This window comes from Oryzias latipes, chromosome 10 (assembly GCF_053564925.1).
Source record: "Oryzias latipes strain Hd-rR chromosome 10, Olatipes_Hd-rR_3.1".
NCBI classification, from domain to species: domain Eukaryota; kingdom Metazoa; phylum Chordata; class Actinopteri; order Beloniformes; family Adrianichthyidae; genus Oryzias; species Oryzias latipes.
Genome location: NC_136246.1, coordinates 28,842,291 through 28,866,338, shown reverse-complemented (window position 1 = coordinate 28,866,338; position 24,048 = coordinate 28,842,291). Strand labels below are relative to the sequence as shown.

The 24,048-nt window shown below is 40.1% G+C and overlaps 1 protein-coding gene across 1 annotated transcript in view; it reads right to left on the bottom strand.

Moving 5' to 3' along the window:
- Positions 1-23,585, bottom strand: part of il1rapl2 (interleukin 1 receptor accessory protein-like 2) — a 437,033-nt gene extending 413,448 nt beyond the window's left edge. Inside the window, exons 1-3 of the mRNA XM_020706755.3 lie at positions 23,532-23,585; positions 22,305-22,368; positions 3,644-5,555 (exon numbers count right to left, since the gene is read on the bottom strand). The gene's annotated coding sequence lies outside the window, so the exon portion shown is untranslated. The remainder of the gene's footprint in view (positions 1-3,643; positions 5,556-22,304; positions 22,369-23,531) is intronic.
- Positions 23,586-24,048: the final 463 nt, after the last annotated feature.

The following is a 24,048-nucleotide window of genomic DNA, read 5'->3' as shown; positions in this document are numbered from 1 at the left end:
GCTAGTCCATTGAAGATTGCCAGATTTTATCTCCATTATTTTAACAACAGTGAGTCAAAGATGTTGTCACCTTTGACTGTATGTGAGAACTGGACTGAATTGACCCTCTTCCCACTAGCGTTTCAAACAGGAAGTACCCATTGGCTCAAAGACGCATAAATCCCACAGACTTCTAACGAGAAATAAACAGGTGTTACTCAGTTATTACATTGGTCAGTATAACCATTCTAGCTCTGGTACCTTTTTTAACATGTTCCTGCTAGAGCAATTTTTAAATTTTTCCATGACAGTTTTTTCTTTAGCGCAACTTATTCAAGTTATAAACTAGCCAATTAGATAGAAGTAGGCGGAGCCTGCTGACCCCCAGCCAACGTTCAAAATGTTTGACAGATTTTATGTCACCCACTTTCAAGGGGTGTGAACTTCCAACAAACTCACTCCTGATTGGTGAGAGTGGTAGCCATAGAAATGTTGCCTCCAACCAATTACTGCTTACAGACAATTTCTGCTTCCAATATAGCGGCATCTGTACCACGGAAAAATGGCGACTGGATTGACTTCATTTGGTTGGAGCTTGAAGTAAACCGCTTCCTTTGGATGACATCGCGCTCACTCAATCCAGTTCTCATATAAAGTCGATGATTGTCTGTTGGGTTCTGGACTCCAGAGTTTAAAAACATTTGCTTTTTCTATTGCTGTCAGTCTATATTTTTTCAGCACAATTTATCGTTGTTGGTCTTTCTGGGTTCTCTGCCCTGCAGCACCTTCTGTTCAGGATTTTCTTCATTGGAGGCCTTGTTTATTTAATCCCTCCTTCTACATCTCTCCACTGGAGTATCCACCTTCCTTATTGTTACACTAAGTCCTAATCATGTAGTTTATGTTGGCCTTCAGTTGAACTTGGCTTTTTTTTTCTTTGCTCAGATTTGTGCATGTTTGCGTCAGCTTTAGTTTGTGTGTGAAACTTGTTTCCTGTCTTCCGGTCCTTCCTCTTCCTGGACTCAAAAAGCAAGCATATGGTATTTTACTGAAGAAGCATGAACAGCTTGTTATTGTGAGGATTTTGTGTTTTTCCTTCTTTTTTCTTTGAAAGATTCATCCTAAAGCTAAAGAAAGACGACTGACCTCCAGAGTGGGATTCATCAGAAATGTCTCATTCTTTTCAGTTTACCTGAGTAGCTTCTGTGATGAAACTAAGAATTTCTCTGTTCTATACCTGAACCTCAAGTTCAATTTACTGTCGATCAACTTGATTGCATGCCTTCAAAGATGACTCATACTGGAGAATCATCTTGGTTTCTGTGTCCTTAACTACAACTGAACCTCAGACAAAACACAAATCTGACATAACAAGCCCATTACAGTGTAAAAAAAAAGGCTCATCCATGTTCAAGGGCTCAGATTTTGAAGGCCCACTCTGATAAAAATTGTGTTTTTGGTGCTTTTAAAATCTACTTCTGTCATTTTTCTGATGATCGAGGCCGTAAGTAAAGAAAACAATGACCTGAAAAATGCATTTCTGAGTATTTATTCAAATCGTTGTGAATCAAGAAGTCTATAAAAAAATGCTGTTGAAAAAAGATCTTTTTTATGATGTAGATGATGTATGATGTATGGGCCACAAACCCCCTACTCTATTCTGTTGCATCCACTTGCAGACAAATAGAGATATTAATGTCTTGGTTTTCCTCGCCTAAGCTGGTAACTGGATCCAAACTGAATAGCTCCAATATTGCTCGCCATTTTTGTTGCACCGGCAATGTTAGGTTGAGGGTGTGAGGGGCTGTAAGCTAGCAGGAGAGGGTATAAAGAGATGGATGATGGGAAGGGGATGGGTTAATTCCACTCCCACAGGCTCACAGGTGAATTTCTTATAAACTCCTCCCAGTCTGCAGAAACTATGTCCTAGAAAATGTCAGTTTCTTTTTATTTTGGCTAAATACTGCATAACCATATTTAGAAGGAAAAAGACATTGGGAACGCTTTGAAAATAGATCAAAACATGATTGAAGTAAGACTTTAAGAACATGTTGGCATCACAGATCATAGTTTTCTCCAGCATGTGTTTCATACACCTGGATTTACACTAATTGTATTTCCCTTAGATGCAAAAAAAAACAAAAAAAACATCTTCAAAAGAAGCACAACTTGCTGCGCGATTGAAGCCCAAACCTCTTTTAACGGTGGAATGAGGGACCTTCAGTGCTGTAATTACATCGAACTGCTTTATTTCACAAGTGTCCCCATATTATCATCGTGTTTGTTTCCCGGTCTTCTGTCTCAGTGATGAGTCCCTGCAGTAAACGCGCCACCCCACCGCCCCCACCCCCCATTCCTGTAATGGATGGCTGATGTTGTCCGGTGTGACGGGATCGTTCTGCTGCCAGTTCATCTGCACACCGGTCAGATCTATAGGACACCGCTCTAACATGATAAATCAGCGCACCTGCAGCCTCCGGTGGCTGCGCAGTCCCCCTCTATTCTGACGATTGATGCGCACCTTGTTGCTAAACGGCTGAGATAATTAAACCCTGCGCGCGTCTCCCCTCCTGCATGATGTGTAGGTGTGCGTGTGTGTGTTCACCTGGTGCATCGTAGCGCGCACACACTTACTGTCTCCAAACCCACACTTTCTGAGGCCGATCCCTGCAGCACACAACTTCTGAATCTGTGCGCACGGAGAGGAGAAAAAGAGGAGACGAAGGGAGAGAACGCACCTGCTGGCGCTGGAAGAGGCGCTCACACAGAGGCGGCTGTGTTCCGGAGGACTTGAACAAATGGGAAAATTATACAGTTGAGGCCAAACGTCACCCTTTCACTGGAAGTGACACCCCAGCAGCTGAGGGGGGCGCATGAGGGGCATCTTTCAAGGGTTTTAAGTACGGATGAAAAATTATGTCATGTTTGAAGCACTTAAGATCAAAGAGGAAAACATTCTAAGATGGTGTGTCCACATAAAAAATAGCATTTTACTTTGAAGACAAAATAAAATACTTTAAATGGTGCCAAAACTGTAACTATACGTATGGAAATGATTCTAACTACATGGTCCAAAAGAGCCGCAAAACCTTTGGAAAATCCCTGAAAGAGCTCATTCTGCTGATCTCCAACAAACAAGGGAAGCAATGAACACCAAAAAAATAAGGAAAGAAGCTGGAAGGACGGAAGCGGAATGACAAGTCAAATGAGCTCCGGAGATAAAGAAAAGAACAAATCTGCCGTTTGTCTGATCAGTTTGCAGCGTTTCTGGGTCCGCAATGAAAACCACAGGACTCCAGTGGCGCAAATGTGAAGACAAAAACATTGGTTGATTTATTTTTATTGGATTCCATGTACTTTGATTTCTGGTTTAGCCTCACCTACACACCTGGCTTTTAGCTCACTGAGGTCGTGTCACGCGCCTTCACACGTTTTTGGATGAATGAACTAAATGCAACCTTTGGGCCTTTTAGGGGGTAAAAAAAACGTAAAAAGTATTTACGCGCGGAGTTTCGAAGACTTTCTTATAGTCGTCACGCGTGCACGTTCCAGGGGTAATGATGCGCGCCCACATGTTTGTCACCACTTCTGGAAATTCTCTGCATCAAACACAGACAGCCTCGTGCAGTGAAGCCATCCCACGTGCACGCCTACACGCGCTTACCTGGCGTCTTGGCGGAACTGATCCCGACTCCCAGAAGACAGCACCTTGACCCGATGAAAAGCGCTGCAGTAATCCCACCTCTGACACGCAGCTGAGCGGGGGAGACAGATTCCTCCGCTCAGGAGTGACAGAGGAGTAAATCAAGTAGCTCGTCTGTCCTCCTCCTCTCCTAAAACATGAGAGCTCCGACCTCCATCAGACAGCCCTGTGGCTTCGAAAGGAAAACAAATGTCTTTCCTCTTTTTCTCCCCCTTCTCCAAAACTGAGCTGCAGTTAGCGGCGGTTACGCATCCCGTTGTCCTCCTCCTCTTCCTCCTCCTGCTCCCGGTCTCCCTCGCCTTCTTTTCTGTCTGTCCCGCTCCCGTCTTCCAGGACGGGCAGGCAGACCTCTGCCGTACAGTCGGTTTCTGTCTGAGAAGTAGTGTGGAAACAAACAGTCGCTCTACTTTAGCGCAGCCAAAAATAACTTGGAGTCTCCAATCAGGAATCCAGAGAAGCAGTCACGCTAAAGTAATTTCGACAGAAATGTAAAAAATATTAATGTTTTTGCATTCACTGATGTCAAATAACAATAATAATATTTTATTCATTTATTCTATAAAACTGCAGCCGGTTTAGGTAAGAACTGTCTTTATGACGCACAAAATGGAATTTCCTTCAAAGATGATTCAATTATGGTTTTATTTAAACTAATTTGAATTGAATCAAGTTAAGAACAAGCACAAAAAGGATCGTGAAGTTCATAGCTGCATCATGATTATCAGTGGGTTCCAACTTTGCAGGTTCAGACGATTAATTAAATCAATAAATCAATCCGGACTTTCTGCCTCTTGTGGGGAGGCACGAGCTGCAGTGCAGGCTTCACCTTTCCTCCCAAATCCCCCACAGGTCCAAGTTTCGGGAGATAATCTCTGATAGTCAGTCCATCAATAAGGGGAGAGAAAACAGATCAATCCATTTTATAACCGGAAGGAAAACGGATGAATAGCTTTAGTCCTCCTAAGCGTTTTTGGAGGCACGAGACCGATCTTCTTCGAGAAATCTCCTCTTTTTAAATCAGTTCCCCTCTTGTTTAGGAGTCCAGTTCAGCGCTCGCGCCTTGTACTTTCCTTGAAATCACTTCATGTGTAATTTAAATTGCAGAATCTCACAAGAAGTCCACGCGGAGTTCCAGAAATCCTTGTTGACGCACCGGGAGCAGCTGGAGAGAAAGAAAAGCGCCCAAAGCCGCTGATTTTGGGTTCTTCTCCAAACCGAGACGGAGGAGAGATAAACGCGAGGAGCCAAGACCAGAAGGAGAATGTGACTGTGATTATGTCAGAGGAGGAAAAGCAGTAGCTCAAGCTCCTCCACACTCTTCTTCTTCTGCAGATTCTTCATCACTTTGACCCAGAGACAGAGAATCCGTCACATCTCCTGCGGAGACCTAAGAGGTTTAAGAAAGTCCACAAGAACGCGAAAAGAAGCACGAGAGATAGAGAGGCAGAGGGGGGGGGGGGGGGGAGTGAGGGCATGAAAATAGAGGGGTGGAAACAAATCTCCGCCCCCACCAACAATCCTTCCAGTGCCTTTGCTCGGGACGAAGCCTCTCTAAGTTGCGCTCAGTCCCAGAGAAGATGGTCGCTGTTCTTTCAGCACCACTGGTCATGCGCGCGCACGCACACAGAATTGGGGGAGGGGGGGGGGTGTAAAAGTGCTTATGTGTGAGTGTTGCTCTCCCCCTCCTCCTTTACCGGACACATGGTGTAAAGCACAGAGGGTGAGGAGGGGAGGGAGAAGTCTGGGAAGTGAGGGGGAGCGCGGAGCCGCATGTGGAGAGCCGGACTTGAAGCGGCGTTGCCTGGCTTCTCCTGCGTCTGATTGGTGAAGAGTGCCGCGATGGTGCCCCCTTTTGGCCGCGCAGAGAAGTTATCTGTATGAAGGTACCAGGTAGAGAAAGGAAAAAAGTTCTACTTTAAATGTGGAACTTTTATGGTTTTGTCTCCAATTAATTATGACTAGACTCCAGAAAGAACTGGAGCTTCTCTCTGGAACAGCAGACTGTTTGAGGTTGATAAAGTAAAGAGGAATTAAACTGCAGATTTATGGAGGTGAAAAGTATAAATCTGACAATTCATTGAAGGAGATCAAATATATGAATCCAGCATCAGAGTGAGTTCTGCTCAGTTTAAGGTCCAACTCTGATCTTATATTTTAAAAGTAGCCTTTTAACTATGATTATTTTTAGCCAAATAAGAAAAAAAACCTGTTTCGTTTTCTAGAACATAAGCCCCACAGAGCAGCAGTTGTTCATTAGAAATTCACCTGTGAGTTATGGGCGGAACTGTTGGCACGAAATAAGTCCGCCCCCACTACCTGTCATCCATCTGTTTACACGGTCTTCTGCTAGTTTACAGCCCTTTACAACCCCAACTTAACATTACTGGTGCACCACAAATGGCGAGAAAACTTGGAACTATCCAGCCATACAGTTTTCAGCCAGATACCAGCTCAGATAAGTATTTTCACAGTGCACAGTATAGGATCATGAATGAAAGATAAAATTGGTCTGTTTGTTTATCACGGCTGACTGTTGCATTTATAGAGAGAATTGTGTTTGCTGAGAAAATTCCAGATGGGATGTTGAAGCCAGAACTGTGTTGCAGCGATTCCTCCGTCCACACACCGCCGTTGGTTTTACCACCAGCTGCCAGTTCTGGGACCGGTGCCGGCAGGAACAAGGCTGCCAGATCCGTCCGAGCTTCAACAGTGGGACCGCGTCTAAATACCCCATGTTTCTGAAGCACAGGGGGATTCAGACATCGCCCTGGAATCATGTTGAGGAAATCATGCAAGTGCTACACTGAGTCCTTAAAGCTTATTTCTAATTTCAGTTTATGATCTTGTGCTTGACTTTAACAGATTATCCTTGAAACATCTGTCTCAATATTGGCGTTGTTTCATTTTTTTATGTACTTTGCAAATATTGATAATGTAATTAGGAAACTGCCTGATAAGCAGATCAGCATCTTTCTTCAACATCCCAGAGACACTGATTCTCCTCTCGTTGTACATCGATCTCCCTCATAGTCCTCCTTCATTTTATTCCATCGATCATCAGATCATGGATGTTAAGAGACGTTTTTATCACGTTACAGACTTTAGATTTTTAACCTCCTATGCCTCACATTGATAATTTTCAATAGTTTAACCCTGATCACAACCTATAGCGGCAACACTAAATCTTGCTACGGAAATTGCCCCACGTTTGTAATCAGATTTTCTACTTTTCTGAGGTTCACACGCCCAAGAGTTGTCCTTACAAAACTAGAAAAATAATTAGCCTGCAGTGGCCTTATAGAAAAATGTGAATAGTCTGCTGCTTTACCTGCATTTGACATCTCCAACTAATTCACTTCAAAATTCAAAGCTGCATTGCTGATTCAGATCGGGCTCTTTCAAAGTTTGAGACGCGGGTCTTCAAACAGAAATCAGTTCTCTAACTGCTCGGTGTTTGATGTCCTTGACAATCGCTAGTATATAATGATGGCGGAAGTGCAGGTTTTCACAGTTCAGTGCAGACGCATTGATTTGCTGTGACAAAGAGACATTAGAAACATCGGTGTGTTTTACAAAAAGTTCTCATAAGCAGCTGAGAGAATGATGGTAATGAAGCTTTAATCTATAGGCTAAATGTTTCATTTTTATTCTGTGTTCTCTTATTTGCAGAGACGAGCCCTTTGCTTTTCATATTTAAATGTTATTTTATTGCATTTTATTTTTTATCCTGATGGTGGCCTGGCATGCCATCTGCTTTTGCCGGAGGACTGATTTACACAGAAGCAAGAATGATGGGAAGAATTCCCAGAATGCACAGAATGGCTTGAAGAGAGGGAGCAGCCTTTGCAGAAGGCAAAAGCTGAAATTCAACAGGCACAACTGAACATCACTTGTTTTTGGGATTAAACATTCATCCTCTTTTTTTTTTTGCACTCCGAATTTGTGTGTCGTTGTCTCCCTAAATCAGCACCAGCCCCTCCAGCTCAATCTATTTCCCTAAAACACATCAATGGATTGAATTATCAGAAAAATCCTGAGCAGCGGTTTGGCTTCATTCATCCTATTGCTCTGAGCGTGGGCTGAGGACAGTCCACTCCAGGAAGAACAAGCAGGGGAACTGTGTGCCTCCGGCAGAAACCGTGCTGCGTTGCCTTCTCTACCTCACAACTCTCCAATTAGAAAGATTTGGGGCAGAAATCTGCATTTTATTCTGAAAATGTTGTTTTGTTTGTTTCTATGAGTGAAAATTGAGTAAAGATACAACAGGTTTTGCAGTGTTTAAAGCAGAACTTTCCCAACTTTTGTTTACTGATAGACACAAAGTGCAAGAGTAAATATTGATTAGATTTAATATCAACACCCCATTTTTTTATGGTGGTTTTATAGGGTTTTGGATTTTCAATTAATTTGTATTTTTTTGTTATTTATTTTGGCTTCAAAACTCTGCGTATGTGACGATAAAAAAAATGTCCTGAGTGATAATTATATGAACACAACATGAAATAAAAAAAATATTATTCGTTATTAGTTTACTATTTACAAGTATACATATTTTGTTGATCATCATTTGATCTGTATTCAAAGCATTCCCACTGGTCTTTTAGTTATGATTATAATGTTTTTAGCCAAAATAAAAAAAAAAACTGTTGTTTTCTAGGACATAGGTTCCACAGAGCGGCTGCGGGTCATTTGAAATTTGCCTCCGAGTTGTGGGTGGGACTGCTGGCAAGGAACAATCCCACCCCCCTTCCCGTCACCTGTAACTAAGACTTCTCTGTTTTCACCCATTTCTACAGCCCCTCATGGTCCTAACGTAACATTACCAGTGCAACAAAAGTGGTGAGTAATATTAGAGCTATCCAGCTGTACAGTATTGAGCTAGATGCCAACTCGGACAAGGAAACCAAGATGGACATGGATCTAGTCGTCTACAAGCGGATGCATCAGAATGGAGCTTTTCCTGCCTGCTCATGATTACTTGGAAATTATCTTAATTTTCTTTATATACGTCCTCCATCATCAGAAAAATACTACAAGAAAATGTTAAAAATACCAAAAGTCATTTTCATCAAAGTGGGTGTTTAAAAGGTAAAATGAGCAAATCTGAGGTCAAATTTTAAGACAAAGTCTTTGTGCAAAAATTAAAAGGGTTCAGATCCATTTGTCCCACTGTTTGTAAAGGAAATTTTAAGGGTTACCTTTAGCAGCATTAACACTACATTTGAACTTTAAACTGGTTCATCAAAAATTTGGATTTATCTGCTACTTAGAAGAGGCTATGCAACACTAATACATCCTTCTGCAAATATATATGAACTTATTAGTGAGTTGGGATTCTCCTATTTTAGCATCTATTTAGGAAAAAAGATCAGTATACCCAATAGACTGAAACCCGTTTAAGTCGTTTTTTATGTTGTTCGTTTACCAGAACCTCACCAAAACACTCTATTCTGTGGTTCTCATGTCAGGATCAACACACACATCAGATGAAACCCACGGTCCCCTGTTCAAAGTAAAGCCATATGTCCAGACTCTGATGATGATAATAACAACTGACAGACGATTAGACAGCTGATTAACTCTACTCTGAACGCTGTGTGTTTGTGAGTTGTATGCGTTTGTGCATGCGTAGGACGGTGTGTAAACATCCATCTGCGTGAGCTTCTACTGTAGTCAACATTAAACAGAGGCTTTTCGGCCAACAATGACTTCTTCATTAGAGGACTGGCAAGGAGCCAGAATAAATGTACTGTTTGTGTCCCACAGTCTAACGAGGACCACCAAAACACAAAGCAGACTCTGAAAGGGTCTTTCTGCTCCGAAACACTTGTAGCAGAACAGCACACACAGAACAGCACACACAAACGCAGTTTGTTCCACGTTTCTTAAGAGGGAAACAGTTTGGATTATTTGATCATTTACTTGCATAAATCTGTCTCTTTTCAAAGCTGCTGCATTTTAGCATTTGAGGGAAAACGCCCCCAATGCATGATGCTTCCACCCCCATGCTTTAAAGTAGGTACGGTGTTCTTCTGATTCAACGCGTCATTCTATCTGCTCAACACGACGAGTAGAGTTCTTGTCAATAAGTTACATTTTGGTTTCATCTGACCATAGAGAATTATTCTGATCAAATCTTCTTGTGGATCATCCAAATGCTCTCTAGCAAACTTCAGACAGGCCTGCACTTGTACTGACTTTAGCAGGGGGACACGTCTGGAACTGTAGGATTTGAGTCCCTGGCGAGTTACAGACAATGCCATTTTTCTGATTTTTTTTTTCTCATTTTGTCTCTCATAGTTGAGGTATACCTATGATGAAAATTACAGGCCTTTTTCATCTTTTTAAGTGGGAGAACTTTCGCAATTGGTGGCTGACTAAATACTTTTTTTCCCCACTGTAAATATTCCTCTGCAAAGCTCAAATATAGCTTAAAGAGCAGTATATTTTCAGTTCAAACGATGAGAAAGAGCACAGTGGAAAGCCTCCAGTAGGAAGTATTTTCACCTTATGAAGATCAAGTCAGACAGTAAAGGCTTTGAACATACCCTCCACCCGCAGCTAAAGCCAGAAATCTGGCTGTACAGAAGCTGCGCTTACAAAAATGGCTAAATTTAAAATAAGTGCACAGGAAAATCATGCATTGTATGGTATTGTGCAGTTTTTGTCAAGCCAGGTGAAAGTAGCTTCACAGAAGGATACAGATCTAAAAGTCAAAGAGCTGAAGAGATATCCATCAGGATGTTTTGTGAATACGTTTTTTTTAACATACATGGCTGTGTTAACAAAGCTCATGAATAGGAGATGAGTCAATACATAAAAGCAACAGATATTAGAGCGCAAGAGAGTTTAAAAAGCTCAGAGTAAAAAGGGCCAAGCAAATTGAAAGAAAACCTCATTGAAAATTAGCAACTAACCTGTTTATAGAGTGTTTTTCTATAGGGATGCTTCACTGGTTCCTTATAATGTAAAAGCTTAGGGTTGTTTTCAGGAGGAACGACATCCCAGCAGCAGGGCTGCAGCTCAAAGGTTTCTGAGGCTCCACTGTATAGGATCCACGACACAAAATCATTTTCCACAAACTTAAGTTTAGGGAAAAATGTAAATAACGTCACAGATGATGCAGAGACATGCAGGAGTTTCTCCACGATGCCGTCTTAAAATGTATGGCGTTGTGCTCATGTGCTAAACTTAGTTCCAGCTGACACAAGTGAAGTAGCCATTTGCAGAGAGTTTCTCCTCTCATAAATGAATGATACTGCTGTCGTCTTTGGTGAGCCGCATGAAAAAGTGTGACAGAATGGAAACGAAGAAACTCAACTTATGTCACTTTATGCTTTTGGAAATGCACAATGTTTGTCTCTAAGAGGACCTTTGGCTGTTTAAAAATAGCGGAGACAACCCAGCTACAATGATCTGATTGGTAAAGACTGTTAAAGACACACTCCAGTGAAAATTCTGTTTTTAACATGTTCTTGTAGAATCTTTCTCGTGATGGAGGACATAAAGAAGAAATTTAAGCTAATTATTGGATTTCTGATTATTTCTATCTTCAAATCGTGAATCAGGAGCAGACAAGAAAATGCTGTTTGAAAATACTTGTAGCTCCCACAACCTCCCTGCTCCATCCCAAAGAACTCCCGCCACTCTGGAGAAACTTTGTCTTAGAAAATGACACAAGCTTTTTGATTTAGGCAAAAAACTGCATAATACTAATTAAAATACCAATGGGAATGCTTTTACACTAAATCAAAGAATGATTGGAGCGGGACTTTAGAAAGCAGAGAATTGTTGCATTATTGTACAGATTTTATACAGTAAGAGTCAATCCTGTCTTTGAGGTATTGTCAAAACAACTGTGAACATAGAGCAGGAGACATATTTATTTTTTTATCTTAATTGTCCTGTCCAACAGCTGAGCAAACAGATGAGAGCTGAAAGCCTCTCGTGTTGGATATATTTTACTGTTACAATAAGGGCTATGAATCTTCTGACACAAAAGGTGTATATTTGAATAAACCCCTTTTTGTAATTAAGGCTAAACTTTATTTATATTGATTACATTTGTATCTGTTTTTTGTTGGACAGGATGGAAAAAAAAGAGCGGGGGAGAAGAGAGAGGGATGTTAGATGGGGGGGTTAGAGCACAAGAGAAAGGGAGACTAAAAAGGGGAGTTAAGGAAATAGAAGGATTATTATAAAAGGGGGTATAGAATCATAAAGCAGCAAGTAACAAGTTGCTGGAAGTTTATAATCATTACCATCAGGTGTAAATGCTAGTCTAAAAGGGGCGGGGCATGTTCACACACACACTTTGATGTCACAAACATACCTGTTGGCACATACAAACATGTCCACATGTACACAATACCACTACAGATTACATATACATGCTGTACTTAGGCATACAAACCAACACATGTAGAGCACTTCATTCAGTCACACATACTATTTGTGCCAAGGTGAGATACCACCTGTGCTCGAGTGAGTGTTTATGTCCTGCTGACGTGGATGATGGAATGTAAAAAAAAGAGGGAGCGTGCCCACACCAAGACCCCCAACGACACCCGCACGGTATAACAGATAGAGGAAATCCGGCCGCAGGGCAATCATGTCCACTACCCAGACCAGGGTCAGCAGGACCGCCACCAGGGCCAGCAGGACCGCCACTGGGGCCGCAACGCCAGAGAGCAGAAAGGCACAGGAGCACAGAGCGTGCAAACCCTAGTCGCCCCCCCCCCCCCCCCCCCCCCCCCCCGCGCTGCTCTGGGACCATTGGGACCAAGTCTCCCCAGCTTAGGGCCCCATCGCTCGAAGAGACGACCTCCCAGGTCCAACACCCCTCAACCCACACAGAGAGAGACAAGCCAAGAAAGAGCCGGTCCCAAGGGCAAAGGGCACACATATTAGCCCACTCAATCATTTTGACCACTGAGAAGACAAGATGTTTGTTTAAGAGAAAACAGCAAAAAATGTTGACTAAAACAAGTTGTAAGTTTATGATGGAGGAACTGTTCCCAAGAAAATATTAAATTACAGAAAAGCCCTCTGGGTAATCAAACGTAGAAGAAAAGAACATTTAGAAAGAAATGTTGAATAAAGGTTTAATAAAATGACTGAAACTGTTTTAGGCATCAGCTTGAGTCCAAACCTGAAAGAAACATCTCTCTGATCAATAAGATTTTTTTTAATCTAGATTGATGGTTTGTCTCAATAAAACCCTAAATAAAAAGGCTCCACAGCTCAAAACTCTGTGCTGCTTCCAGCAAATAAAAAAAAAGATGCTATTAGAAAATCTTGAGGTGACAGAAATCTCTTTCTTCCTGAGAGAGTTTTTATTTTAAAATGTCCATCTTTCCTAAAGTTCAAAAAACTTTTTTGCCTCATTTTTTAGTTTGGAAACTCAACATTTTAATAAATCAATGTGAACAATAATATGTTTTTCAAAGCTCTGTTTACAGCTTAACAGGAGCATCATGCTCTGCAATCTGTTGTCTATATTTATTGGGTCATTTTTTTACTTGTCTTTGTTTTATTAAAACTTTGCTAATTTGATGAAAAATTGCTACAAGGAAAATTTGCAGCAAAAACGAAAGAATACGAATTGCTTAGAAAGACCCGGTTAGTTCAGTTGCTCAAATCTATACAAGTGGCATGCAAGTATTGCCAACACAGAGTGAAGAAGTCAGACATGTCCAAGGTCTTAGGGATGAGTCCCATTTGTCGGACGTTCTTCAGTTTTGTACACAAACTCAAATTTTGTTACGATTTCTTAATACTCTTTGTAGATCAAGCTACTGGTTTTGGCTATCACTAACACATGCAACTGGGTCACGTTCAGAGCTCAAAAACTGTGCAAAGAAGATGTATCAAGGACTCAGGGGCTCTAAATCGCTCACTGTTTTATTACACAAATGCTCAACCACACAAAGCCTGGTTGGACGACTGCTGCTCATCATGCAAAAACAAAAGTTCAACCAACTCAGTTTGGGAGAACTAAACGGTGTGTATCATAAAACATTCCGCTATTAGGGGCATTTCCATCTGCTGGGGTACCTATAGTGATTACATCATCCATAGTGGACAACCATTGACTGTAAAGGAGAGCCAAAGTAAGACCAAGAAGCTAACATCCCATAGATTCTTTTAGGAAACCAACAGCTATTACTCATTATATTTGCCAGAATAACCATTTTTTTATACAGCTTTTTTTAACATGTTCTTTTTAATCCAATTTTCTTAAAAAAATAATTTTCTGTAGTGCAAGTTATTCAAGTTTTACACTGACCAATCAGATGCCTAAATAAAAGTATGTGGCGCCTGCTGTAGCCCCCTTTAAGTGGCAGGGGTGTAGACTTCCAGCAAGCTGACTCCTGATTGGTGAAACTGGTTCCCATAGAAACTTTGACTCAGACCAACTTACATCCATCACTGCTCACTGCCGTCATCTGGCTTCAACATGGAGACATCCATATTGCAAAAAAATTGACTTTATTTGTTTGGAGCCAGAAGTAAACCATCTGCTATGGGTGACGTCACACTCACACAGTCCAGTTCTCAGATACAATCAATGTGGAGAACGGAAGTTGTCCTGAAGATGCTTCCAACACTAAGGGTATTTCAAAATGGAGTCAGTGGCAAATGAGTTTAGCTTCCTCTCTTTGACTTGGCAGAATCTGAACACCTTAGAACTTGAGTGAGGCATTTAGCCGCATCTGCAGCTCATTGTGTGTTTGTAATAACTTTAGAATTGAAAGAAAAAGCTAAAATATTTAAACTCACACTATTGCTGCCTCATTCATACTCCAAGTTAGCATTTACTCCTTTCTTAGTCTTCTTATTGCGTGCATGTCATTTGTCTTGTGTTGTTCTTCCAAACTTGCAAAGAGCGCTGTATGATCTTCCATGCCCTGGCAGGCTTTTCACACCCCATACAGAGGCTATGTCTCTCACTCAGTCCTTCTCTCTGTCGATCCTGTGCACTCTCAGCATGTTCCTGGCAGTCTCAGGCGGAGGCATCACTTCTGATTTGCTTAGGGGGTAAGATTGTGTGAGTGTGCACACGTGCTCGTGTTTCGTGTTCTCTGCAGGCTTACATTGGTGTTCCTTGTTTAATTAGTGCACAGCGTTTTTTTACGTTGGTTACACGTGAGATTGTAGCATCAGTCTTCTCTGCTACTGGCTGTACCAGTACGTTGAGACACATGATTGTCTAATTACACTCTCCCTAAAAAACTTTTTTTAATTTAACAACATCTTATTGTTAAACAGCTCGTAATCGTGTTTAGGTGTTGCCTTATCCTTATTGATATAAAACTATTTAAAACTAAACCTGCAGGTGCTATGCACCCTCTCCCCTCCTGACCCCGCCTAACTGGCTGAGCGGCTGCTACACGTCCCTCACACCCGCCCTTCTGCCTTCACCACCCAGATCAGAGCTACACGTGACAATTTCATTAAATTACCATTTTTTCTAAATGTCTGCTTTTCTGTTGGTTTTATCGCCATAGCAACCATTTTATTTTTTTGTCCACCTGGGGGTAACGAACAGGTTGTCATTTTTAGAGCAATCAGCAAATGTTTTAAATTTCCTTGGCAACTGAGGCTTTTTGTTAACCACGCCCAAATTCCTAATATGTTCATACTGTGTGTCATTTTGTTTTGTTCAGCTTGAACCAAATCAAATTTTTACAACTTTTCAGTAAAACATATGCGAGTAACAGGGGAAATGCAACTTTTGCGGCCCCACCACGCCAACCCCGTTTAAAATCTAGAACTTATAATTTCCACTATTTCTCCCAAGCAGCTCCCCAATGATGCTCGAGGAGTAAAGAGGCGATAGATAAAAATCTCAGGAATTAGTTCATACTTGTAAAAGGGGGGATTTTTGGGGGGAAAATTCAAGAGGGCGGCCTCTTCCCGAGGTCATAGGTCAACAAAACTTTGGTTGGTTTTCTGAAGATTTTCCAAACAAAAGTTTTCTTTTTGCATATTGTGAGAAAATTGGCAAACTTTATACTTTGTCACAAATTAACTGCCGATCTATAGGTCCTGTGGCAATCCCATAGTTATTTTGGAACTTCCATCAAATATCCCTGACTTTTGTGTTTTGGTTTCATTGCCTGAATTAGAAATATTTTTTTAGCCCTATAAAAGATCATCATCATCATTTTCTGGAGGAGTTTCTTTATTATGTAGAAAAAAACATTTTCTCCGGGTACTTGGTGCACACATATTTTGGTGGGTTTTTAAGTATAAGGTGGGGGCAATATCTCAGTTTCTTGATATTTCACAAGGAGACTCCAATAATAAATGACGTGAGATAACATGGCACCAAGACTTTTAACATTAGTACATAAAATCCAAAAGTTTTCATAGTCTTGAGGAACTGTATTATGTCGCTTTTTGTTCTACAGTTCTACAAAGAACCTGAGATAAAACTGAATGTTGCTGTATACTAAGGCAGCAGAAATACAAGGGGAGGTCCCACGCAGCAATGGTTTCTTTCTAATTAAAGCAGATTATAGAGAGGGTTTGAACAGGCTGAAAAATCCAAGTCAAAATTAAAAACTCAATAGAAAAAAAGAGTGTAAACAGGTGTGGCACAGGGAATCCTTACTATGGGTCAAAATCAACGTTGCAGACCAGAGACAGACTGATGACAGAAGGGAAGAATCAGGTCCAAACTGGTGAGAGCTGCTGGGTAGAGATCAATGCTGGTGAGCAGCAGAGAAGAGCAAGGATCTGGCAGACGGAAACAACAGGTGACAGGGAGGCGAGTTAAAGACAGGAAGGAGCAGATGCAGAGTCCAGGTAATTAACAGTGGAGGGGGGAAGGATCAGAGCAGGAAGATGACTATATGAGGCATGCAAACAAGGCATTCAACACATTTCATGACCCCGTGCTTTTGGCATAACATAATAGTCAACATAGTCAATGGTATACATAAGGCTGCGAGGGTGTCCTCTCTTTGGAAACGATTATTGACCAGATCTTGTTATCATATATAATCTGCACGTGAATGCCAGGAGTCGTGACAGGTGTGCTTGAGCATGGAGCTTATCATACTTGTGCAGGCTCGTCTCTTTGTAGAAGCCAAATCATTATATATGACAACAAATGATAGATTGCAGCAAATAAAGTGTGTCAATAACACTGACCTCGGCTGCAATCTATAATGGAATTTTTCTGAAGAGTGCAATTCTGTGTTCATTATATTCTCCACATGGTTTAGGAATAAAAGTTTTGTTTTTTAATCCATCTAAATCTTTTAAAAAGTGCAGAGATTAGCTTCAATGAACAACTACAAACACAATAAATTCTTGCTCCTGAGTCTTTGAATGCTGTCAATTTTAACTGGGTTACCGGGTGGATTTCACAAGAAGTCTGGCTATAATGAAGTGCAAAACTGTAAAAAATTTGAGCTCATTAAAGAGGATTTTAAACATGGCTTTCCCCTTTCGGTTGCCATCTGTCAAATACTGGTTGGCATCCGTGGTGATTTTCAGCGGCATAACGGCCTTTCTGCTGTCAGAAGCACTTTGTTCAGTCACCTATGGCTTTGTGAACTGCAGAGCTGTTGGATTTCCAAGTCATTTCCTCAAATTTGCTTCCTTAAGGTGTTAGATCAGACATCATCTTCTGACACGTTCATTTTTTTTTTAACTTTTGTTTTTTGGGAGTGACACCAAAACTGCTGATGTTCCCAAAACCCTTTGAAGGGACTGCAGTCAATCCTTGACCTTTTAGTACATATTGATCCAAGCAAAATATAGTTAAATGCACTTGTGGTGTATTAACGGCACACAGTGTGAACATGTTGCTCAAAGCTTTGCTTGGGCCCGAGCGCACACACTTGGCGAGCTTTGTAGAGTCAATTTAACAAACTCCACGAGGGACACACTTGGCTCAGTCAAACAGAGTTAGGAGCCAAAATGACCCACCAATGGCGATCAAATCTGTGATACAGCAAACTGATTAGCCTAAACGACAGTTTTATTAACTGCAAACATTAAAAGTTCAATCATAAACATTAAGTGTTGAATTATTTGTCTTCTTGGCTTCCTTTAAAGTAGACCCTGTTAAATTCTTCACAGGACGCTGTAGCTATTTACATATAAGGGCATTTTCATGTAGAAAAGTATTCACTTGGTTGTTTGTTTTTTTGCAGAATAGCATGAAAATATTTATCACACTCTGTAGACAATTAAAAAAAGAAATGTAAAGAAAATAAGAGACAAGAAGCAAATGTCCAAAGAAAATAAAAGTACTTTTTAAAGGCGGAAAAAATCTTGCAAAATCACTAAAATAAGGTTATTTTATTCAGAGACGGTTCAGTTAGTTCAAGCTCTCAAGCCATGAAGGCACTCCAATCAAAAATACGGCGTTCACAATCTATCATACTAAACTGTGATTGTTAGATACATAAATCAGCAAATATCTTATACTGGGTTCACATTGAACACAATTTGCACGGCAAATTTGCGTCGTCTGTCCCTGTTTAGACGTGCAGCGAATTTGCTCCAAAACACGTGTCCAAATATGTGTTCATAAACATCTTTTGGACAAATGTCCAAATACCGCACGTAGGAAGAGCTACCCTCAAAATATTTTAGCCTCATCACTAAATGGAAGCATTGACTCTACCTCTCTCCCCTGATCGCGTCTGTATTGCCTTAAAAATGAAACTGGCAGCCCCAAATTGCGTTTGGATGAACACAGGTTGAACGTTTGACATTTGTGGAACATTCACGCATCTCTTCTTCTTCTATAAAATCCAAGAGAATGTGTTCTACAACTTTGATTCCCAATTCTTGCCACATGTTTGTAAAACAGATTTGTTGTGATTTTAAGAGATTTTCCCTCTTGCACATATTTCCTTTCAGCTTTACGTCTCTAATTGGTAATGTGTTATTATTATAGTCTGCTGGGATACTTTGGTAAAACTCATCAACAGGCATCTTGTTTCACAAATTACACAAAGGTACTATAAGTTCAAATTAATACAAAAAATTTGGTTTGTTTTTTTAAGAAAAACAATGAGTTTAAAAGGAGTATGAGAAAATTCATCAGTACTGGGGGAAGTCTGTCAGTAGGTCTACAAGCTTGTTTTGGGGCTGGGAATCAGGCGTCCAGAGTTCAGGTTTATCTACTTCATCAGCATCCTCTTCTGTGTGTCCAGTACTGCGCTGATACCACCCCCCTCTCCCTTTCCTCTAAACTGACTTTATCTCATCTCTCTGTGTTGACATCAGCAGTCTGTCCCGTCCTCCCTGATTCTCTCTGACTCCATTTGAAAACCCTCTACAGCGCTGTGCTAAAACCCATTACTGCACTATCAGCACACTCACATGTAGACAGAACCACACACGGCTCAACAAACATCGCAGGTCAAATACAGGCAGGCACAAACACACCTAAATGCATAATCTGATGACACAAAACGCTTCGTGTCAAATATTATTTTACAAGCGTGTGTGTTTGGAAAGTTCTCTCCTAAATTCCCTCCCTTGCTGCACTTTCTCGCTTTTGTCCTTGTCATCGTGCAGGCAGGAGGTCATGTGCAAGCAAGTGTTGTGTATGAGTGTGTATCCAGATAGGTGATTATTCTGAGATGCCAGAGGAGTAAGAGATAGCGATCTCAGTCAATCTAACAGAGCTAAAGGGTCTCACACAGGCACACACACTTCCTCCAAACCACTTTAATCCATTTAGGGAGCATGCTCCGTATTTGAAGAATGTGCAAGTACATTGGGATAGGATTTAGAAAATGCCCTTATCTCACTCTGTGCATGTATGTGTGTGCAAGTGCCAGTCCTTGTGTCTTTGCAGTAACCCTGACTCTGCTCTGACTCACCTGTCCTGCATGGCTGATTTCATTAGACCAGGTAGCCTTCATAGATCAACAGATTTTTCCCTCATCCCTCTGCTGTATGAGTGCTTTTCACATTTTCTCTTCCATCATTTGCACTGCCGAAAATTGTTTTTACCGTCAAATTTGCACCGTATCTCTTCTGGAGAAAAGGTCAGAATAAGGTATTTTTATTGTTGGCTGTTTATTCTTATGCTCGTTCAGCTTAAAGGAATAACTTGCTACTTCATCGTACATTCGGGGAACTAACCTTTGATGTGGTTGTTAAAAGATCGGTTTATTATCTCAACGGCCAAAGTGTGGTTCATAGCGGAAAATCTTCTATGACAAACAAAAAAGAATGTTCTGCTTACAAAAGGCCAGCAGGCTGAGCTTGTTTGAAGAAAACTGAGAAGGAGGGTCTGAAGGCATGGGGATGCCCAGCTTAGTCTGTTTAGTTTAGTTTAGCAATTGTATTTTAGAACGGATTTTACGTTTTGTACAATTAGTGAAGCCTGTTGAGACAACTGTGTTGTAATATTGAGCTATATAAAAAAACCTAAATTGAATTGAATTATTTTGTAGAAAATAAGTTACCGACGAAACATTTAAGATGAGCTATTCACCCTCTTCTGCTTTTCCAAAGCCCAAACATAAAACAGGCAAAGTAATAGAAGTACGACAATTAGTGTGCTCACTGTTCAGTTTAGCATTCAGGTAGAAAACTATGCTCCCTCAAGCTTGGTGGGCAAACACCTCAAGTATAAAGGCATGTTTTATTAAAAATACTGCTACTGTTGGATTAGTATGAAGTGGTGTTGATCTTCTTCACTCATAGCTCTACGATAAATGCTATTTTTTACAGTGTGAACTGTGTTACTGAATATTCAGGTACAGTAAGTCACTTTCATCCCCTCCCGTCCCCCTACACTTGAGTTTTATGACATAGTCAGCATGTCCAGGTGCCACACTCACTGCCAGCATTAGCTCAGGCCCTGAATCCAGCACACATTCTTTTTTTTTTTTACTGCTGGCTCAGCCATCCAGTTTGGTGACTTGTGCTTTCAGCTCACTTTACTGTGTCATCTGTTTTCTACTTTCATTGGTTTTTCATATTTATTATTAGGTCTTTTCAATGACGCTAAACATGCAAAGAAGTGTTCAGTATAGAGGTGACAAACTTTGTCACAGGACTAAATAAAAATAACAATACAAGTGTAACAGAATGACAGTGAAACATACAATTAATATTTGTAAAAAATATTAAAACCAACTACCATCAAGCTTACCAAAAGCTAAGAAAAGAAAATTATTATTTATAAACCCACCATGATGAAAATCATGTTTTTGGTGTTTAAACTGCAGAATATCTTGAAAAATATAAACAATGTCCAAACATTAATGTAGGTTGTGAGGAAACAAGTTTTAGTACAATGACACTTATCATATTTAACATGGAATGCTTTTGTAAAAGCTCAAAAATAATTTGACCAGAATACCTAGAAAAAGTTGAACATCAAATGCTAAAGAATGTCTTTACAAATAAAGCTTTTAATGGAAAAAATATGGACCAAATTAACAGAAGAGGTTTAATTCTACATTCTAGAAATATTTTACTTCTGTGGCTTTATTGTATAGCAAGTTTACACCATCTCATCCAGATTTACCATTGTGTTGGTGTTCCACGTAGTTGTAGATACATTCATAAATAATGATTATACTGTTTTCAAAAATATCAAAAAAATTTAAAAGATTGAGTACACATGGTAGGAAAAAAATATTCACATTTCTTAGATGTTATATGAAATTCTTTAACATACAAAAATTAAAAATGTATATAATATTAGTTCAGTTTTGCAGTAATCCTCCATTTGTGTAAAGTTTGACTTTTTGCTATCGTCTGTTCTACCTGAAGGCTTCTGAAGTATGAACTTAAAAATAAAAATACATTTTAAAAATAGCCATAATCTTTTATCTGCCATCCTCTCTGCCTGTGACTTCAAAGTCATAAAAACTTGCAGTGGCCAAAGTCTAAACTCATCATCAGATTAAGACAAATCCATATAGACGTGCTTCACTTTGGGGCTCCAATGGGGATTAAAGTAGGTGTGAATTATGGTTTGATGATAGGCACAGTTGGTGACCAAAGCAAAGTCACTTCAAAACTTTAAATAAGTTGGAGTAGGGACAGAAAAAAAACATCTTCAAAGAAAAATGCCGTGCTGTTCCACTTCCTAGAAAAGCGTGCTGAAATGTGTAGATTTCCCACAGAACACCCCCTTTGCTCATATACATGTGAATAATAACTGTAAAAATAACAGCACAGAATTGTTTCTTTTACTCCTCTTTTGCATTTATAATGAAGAGCCTCGGGATGTACATGTGCAGATTAATGGCCTGGTTTTTTCGCAAGCAGCTAACTGTTTGTAGAATTTATGAATGCAGGCTTAAGGTTTAATTGAAATTGTCGACTCGTCTCGCTTTAGAAACAGCCGTACTTTCAGCCCATAATGTTTTATGACAGCAGAGCAGCTTGCTGTGCTATTAACTCTTTAAGTTCTTTGGAAAAGGTAACACAATTCTGTTTGTATCAAGCTGTGAAAATGACAACTTGACATAAACAGACGGGGATTTTAACACAATATGCTAAAACACTTGTTTGACAACATCAAATATGGCATTGTGGGAATAATGTACTTTTAATGCTTGATTGGTTTCAAATGAGAAATTATGAAATAAAAAAATCTCCATATGTTGACCTTGTCACTTACCAGAAGTCTTGAGATGGTTGCAAAGTTGTAAGAGCCATACTTGTACAGGAAATTCTTGTCTCCACTGTGAAACAAACAGAAACCATTAAGAAATCACCTGAAATCAAATAATCAGAAATTACAGCAAAATTCTGCACCAAAATACTTCTTGCCAACAACCATTCCTAAGATCTCTGCTAACTGCAAAGTATTAAAATTAACTTCTTCCAGCTCCATTTCGAACTATATTGATGTAAATTATTTTATTTTATCATTTATAAAAAAAAATGTCCTTTGCTATTTCCTTTTGGTTTTTTTATTGTTTTCTATGTATTATACATTTTTAAACAAAAAACAAGGCCCCAACTTCTCATATAATCATAGTCATTTCATAGTGTTTGCAACAAGGCTGTGCGAACTCATTATTTTTTATAATTTTTGAATTATTTTTCTAATTTTATTATGCGCTCACCAAAGCCATGAAGTTTTATTTTTTTTGTAAACCAAATGATTGTAAAGATTTAGGGGATTCCCCCAGTGCGTATGAGCTGGTGTTCCCGGTTTACAAAAGGGACAGGCAGACCCATTGTGTGAGGCTACAGATGCTGCAATGGAGGGTCTCTCAGAGCTCTGGTTTTGACATTATTCCTATTAATGAACCTCTTAATATGAACATCGACTCTCTTGCTTTTTTTCCTCATCAACCAGACGACGTAGAAATTGTCTCAACATAACCCAGACAAAGGAGATAAATGGTTTAAACTGGTAAGCTTCAGCAATAATTATCAACAAATACTTTTATCCAAGTGTCTTGTCTTGTGACTCCAGTGGCGACACAAAGATCTCAATGTGTTTTGTCTCATTGTCCACACATGTACACATAATTTGAGGAAACCCCTTTTTTCCTTGTGTTCCTTTACCAACTGTATGGTAAAATCTTCAGTTCATTAGTTATGAAAGAATGAATACAGTACAGCTCAATGTATGGAAAACTCATAAAGCAGATTTTATGGTGGTAGTTCCCAGTAAAACCAGGAAATTAAATATCCAAACAGTTCAATGAATGTAGAATGAATGCTAGTCTTTACTAAAGCAAGATTCTGTCTCAAAACCTTTTTGTGTTTTTGATGTACGTAGACATTTAAATTCCGGTAACTTTTAAAAAAGTGAATAAAATTTATCATGGAAAAAGTGAAAACCTGAAGTTGCCCTAGATGACTCCTAGATAAATTCACATTTGGACTTCACCTGATAAATGGGCTCTGTGTCTCTGTATCTTCAGCTCAGGGCAAGCCAATCCTAGTCCTCAGGATTTCCTATTATGCCTGTTTACCAGTTCTCTGTGAACTGCTTTCTGCTGATTAGCTGGATCAGGTGTGCTCAGTCAATCAGAATGAAGAGTCAGGTAATCAGCAGAAAGCCGGGGTAGATCTCAAGGACCAGGATTGGGCAGCCTTGCTCTAGCTCTGGAGCTACGTTCACGCCAGGCATGTGAAATGTGTTCAAGAATGCACTTAATGTGGTTCTTGAACACGCTTTTAGCATAGGGTGTTCACACGGCACTCTCGCTGATACTAGCACACGTACCTACAGTTGGAAGAGGCTTGGTGCAAAATGTCTAAGTGGTGTAAATCTGGTGAAACTTGCTTCAGGGTTTTTCTTGCACATTCTTATTCCGATATATGAAAGACTTGGTGTCAACTAAATCCGACCGGGTACAAACCGCAGATATTAATTTCTACTCCGTGATCAATTTTCAACCAGT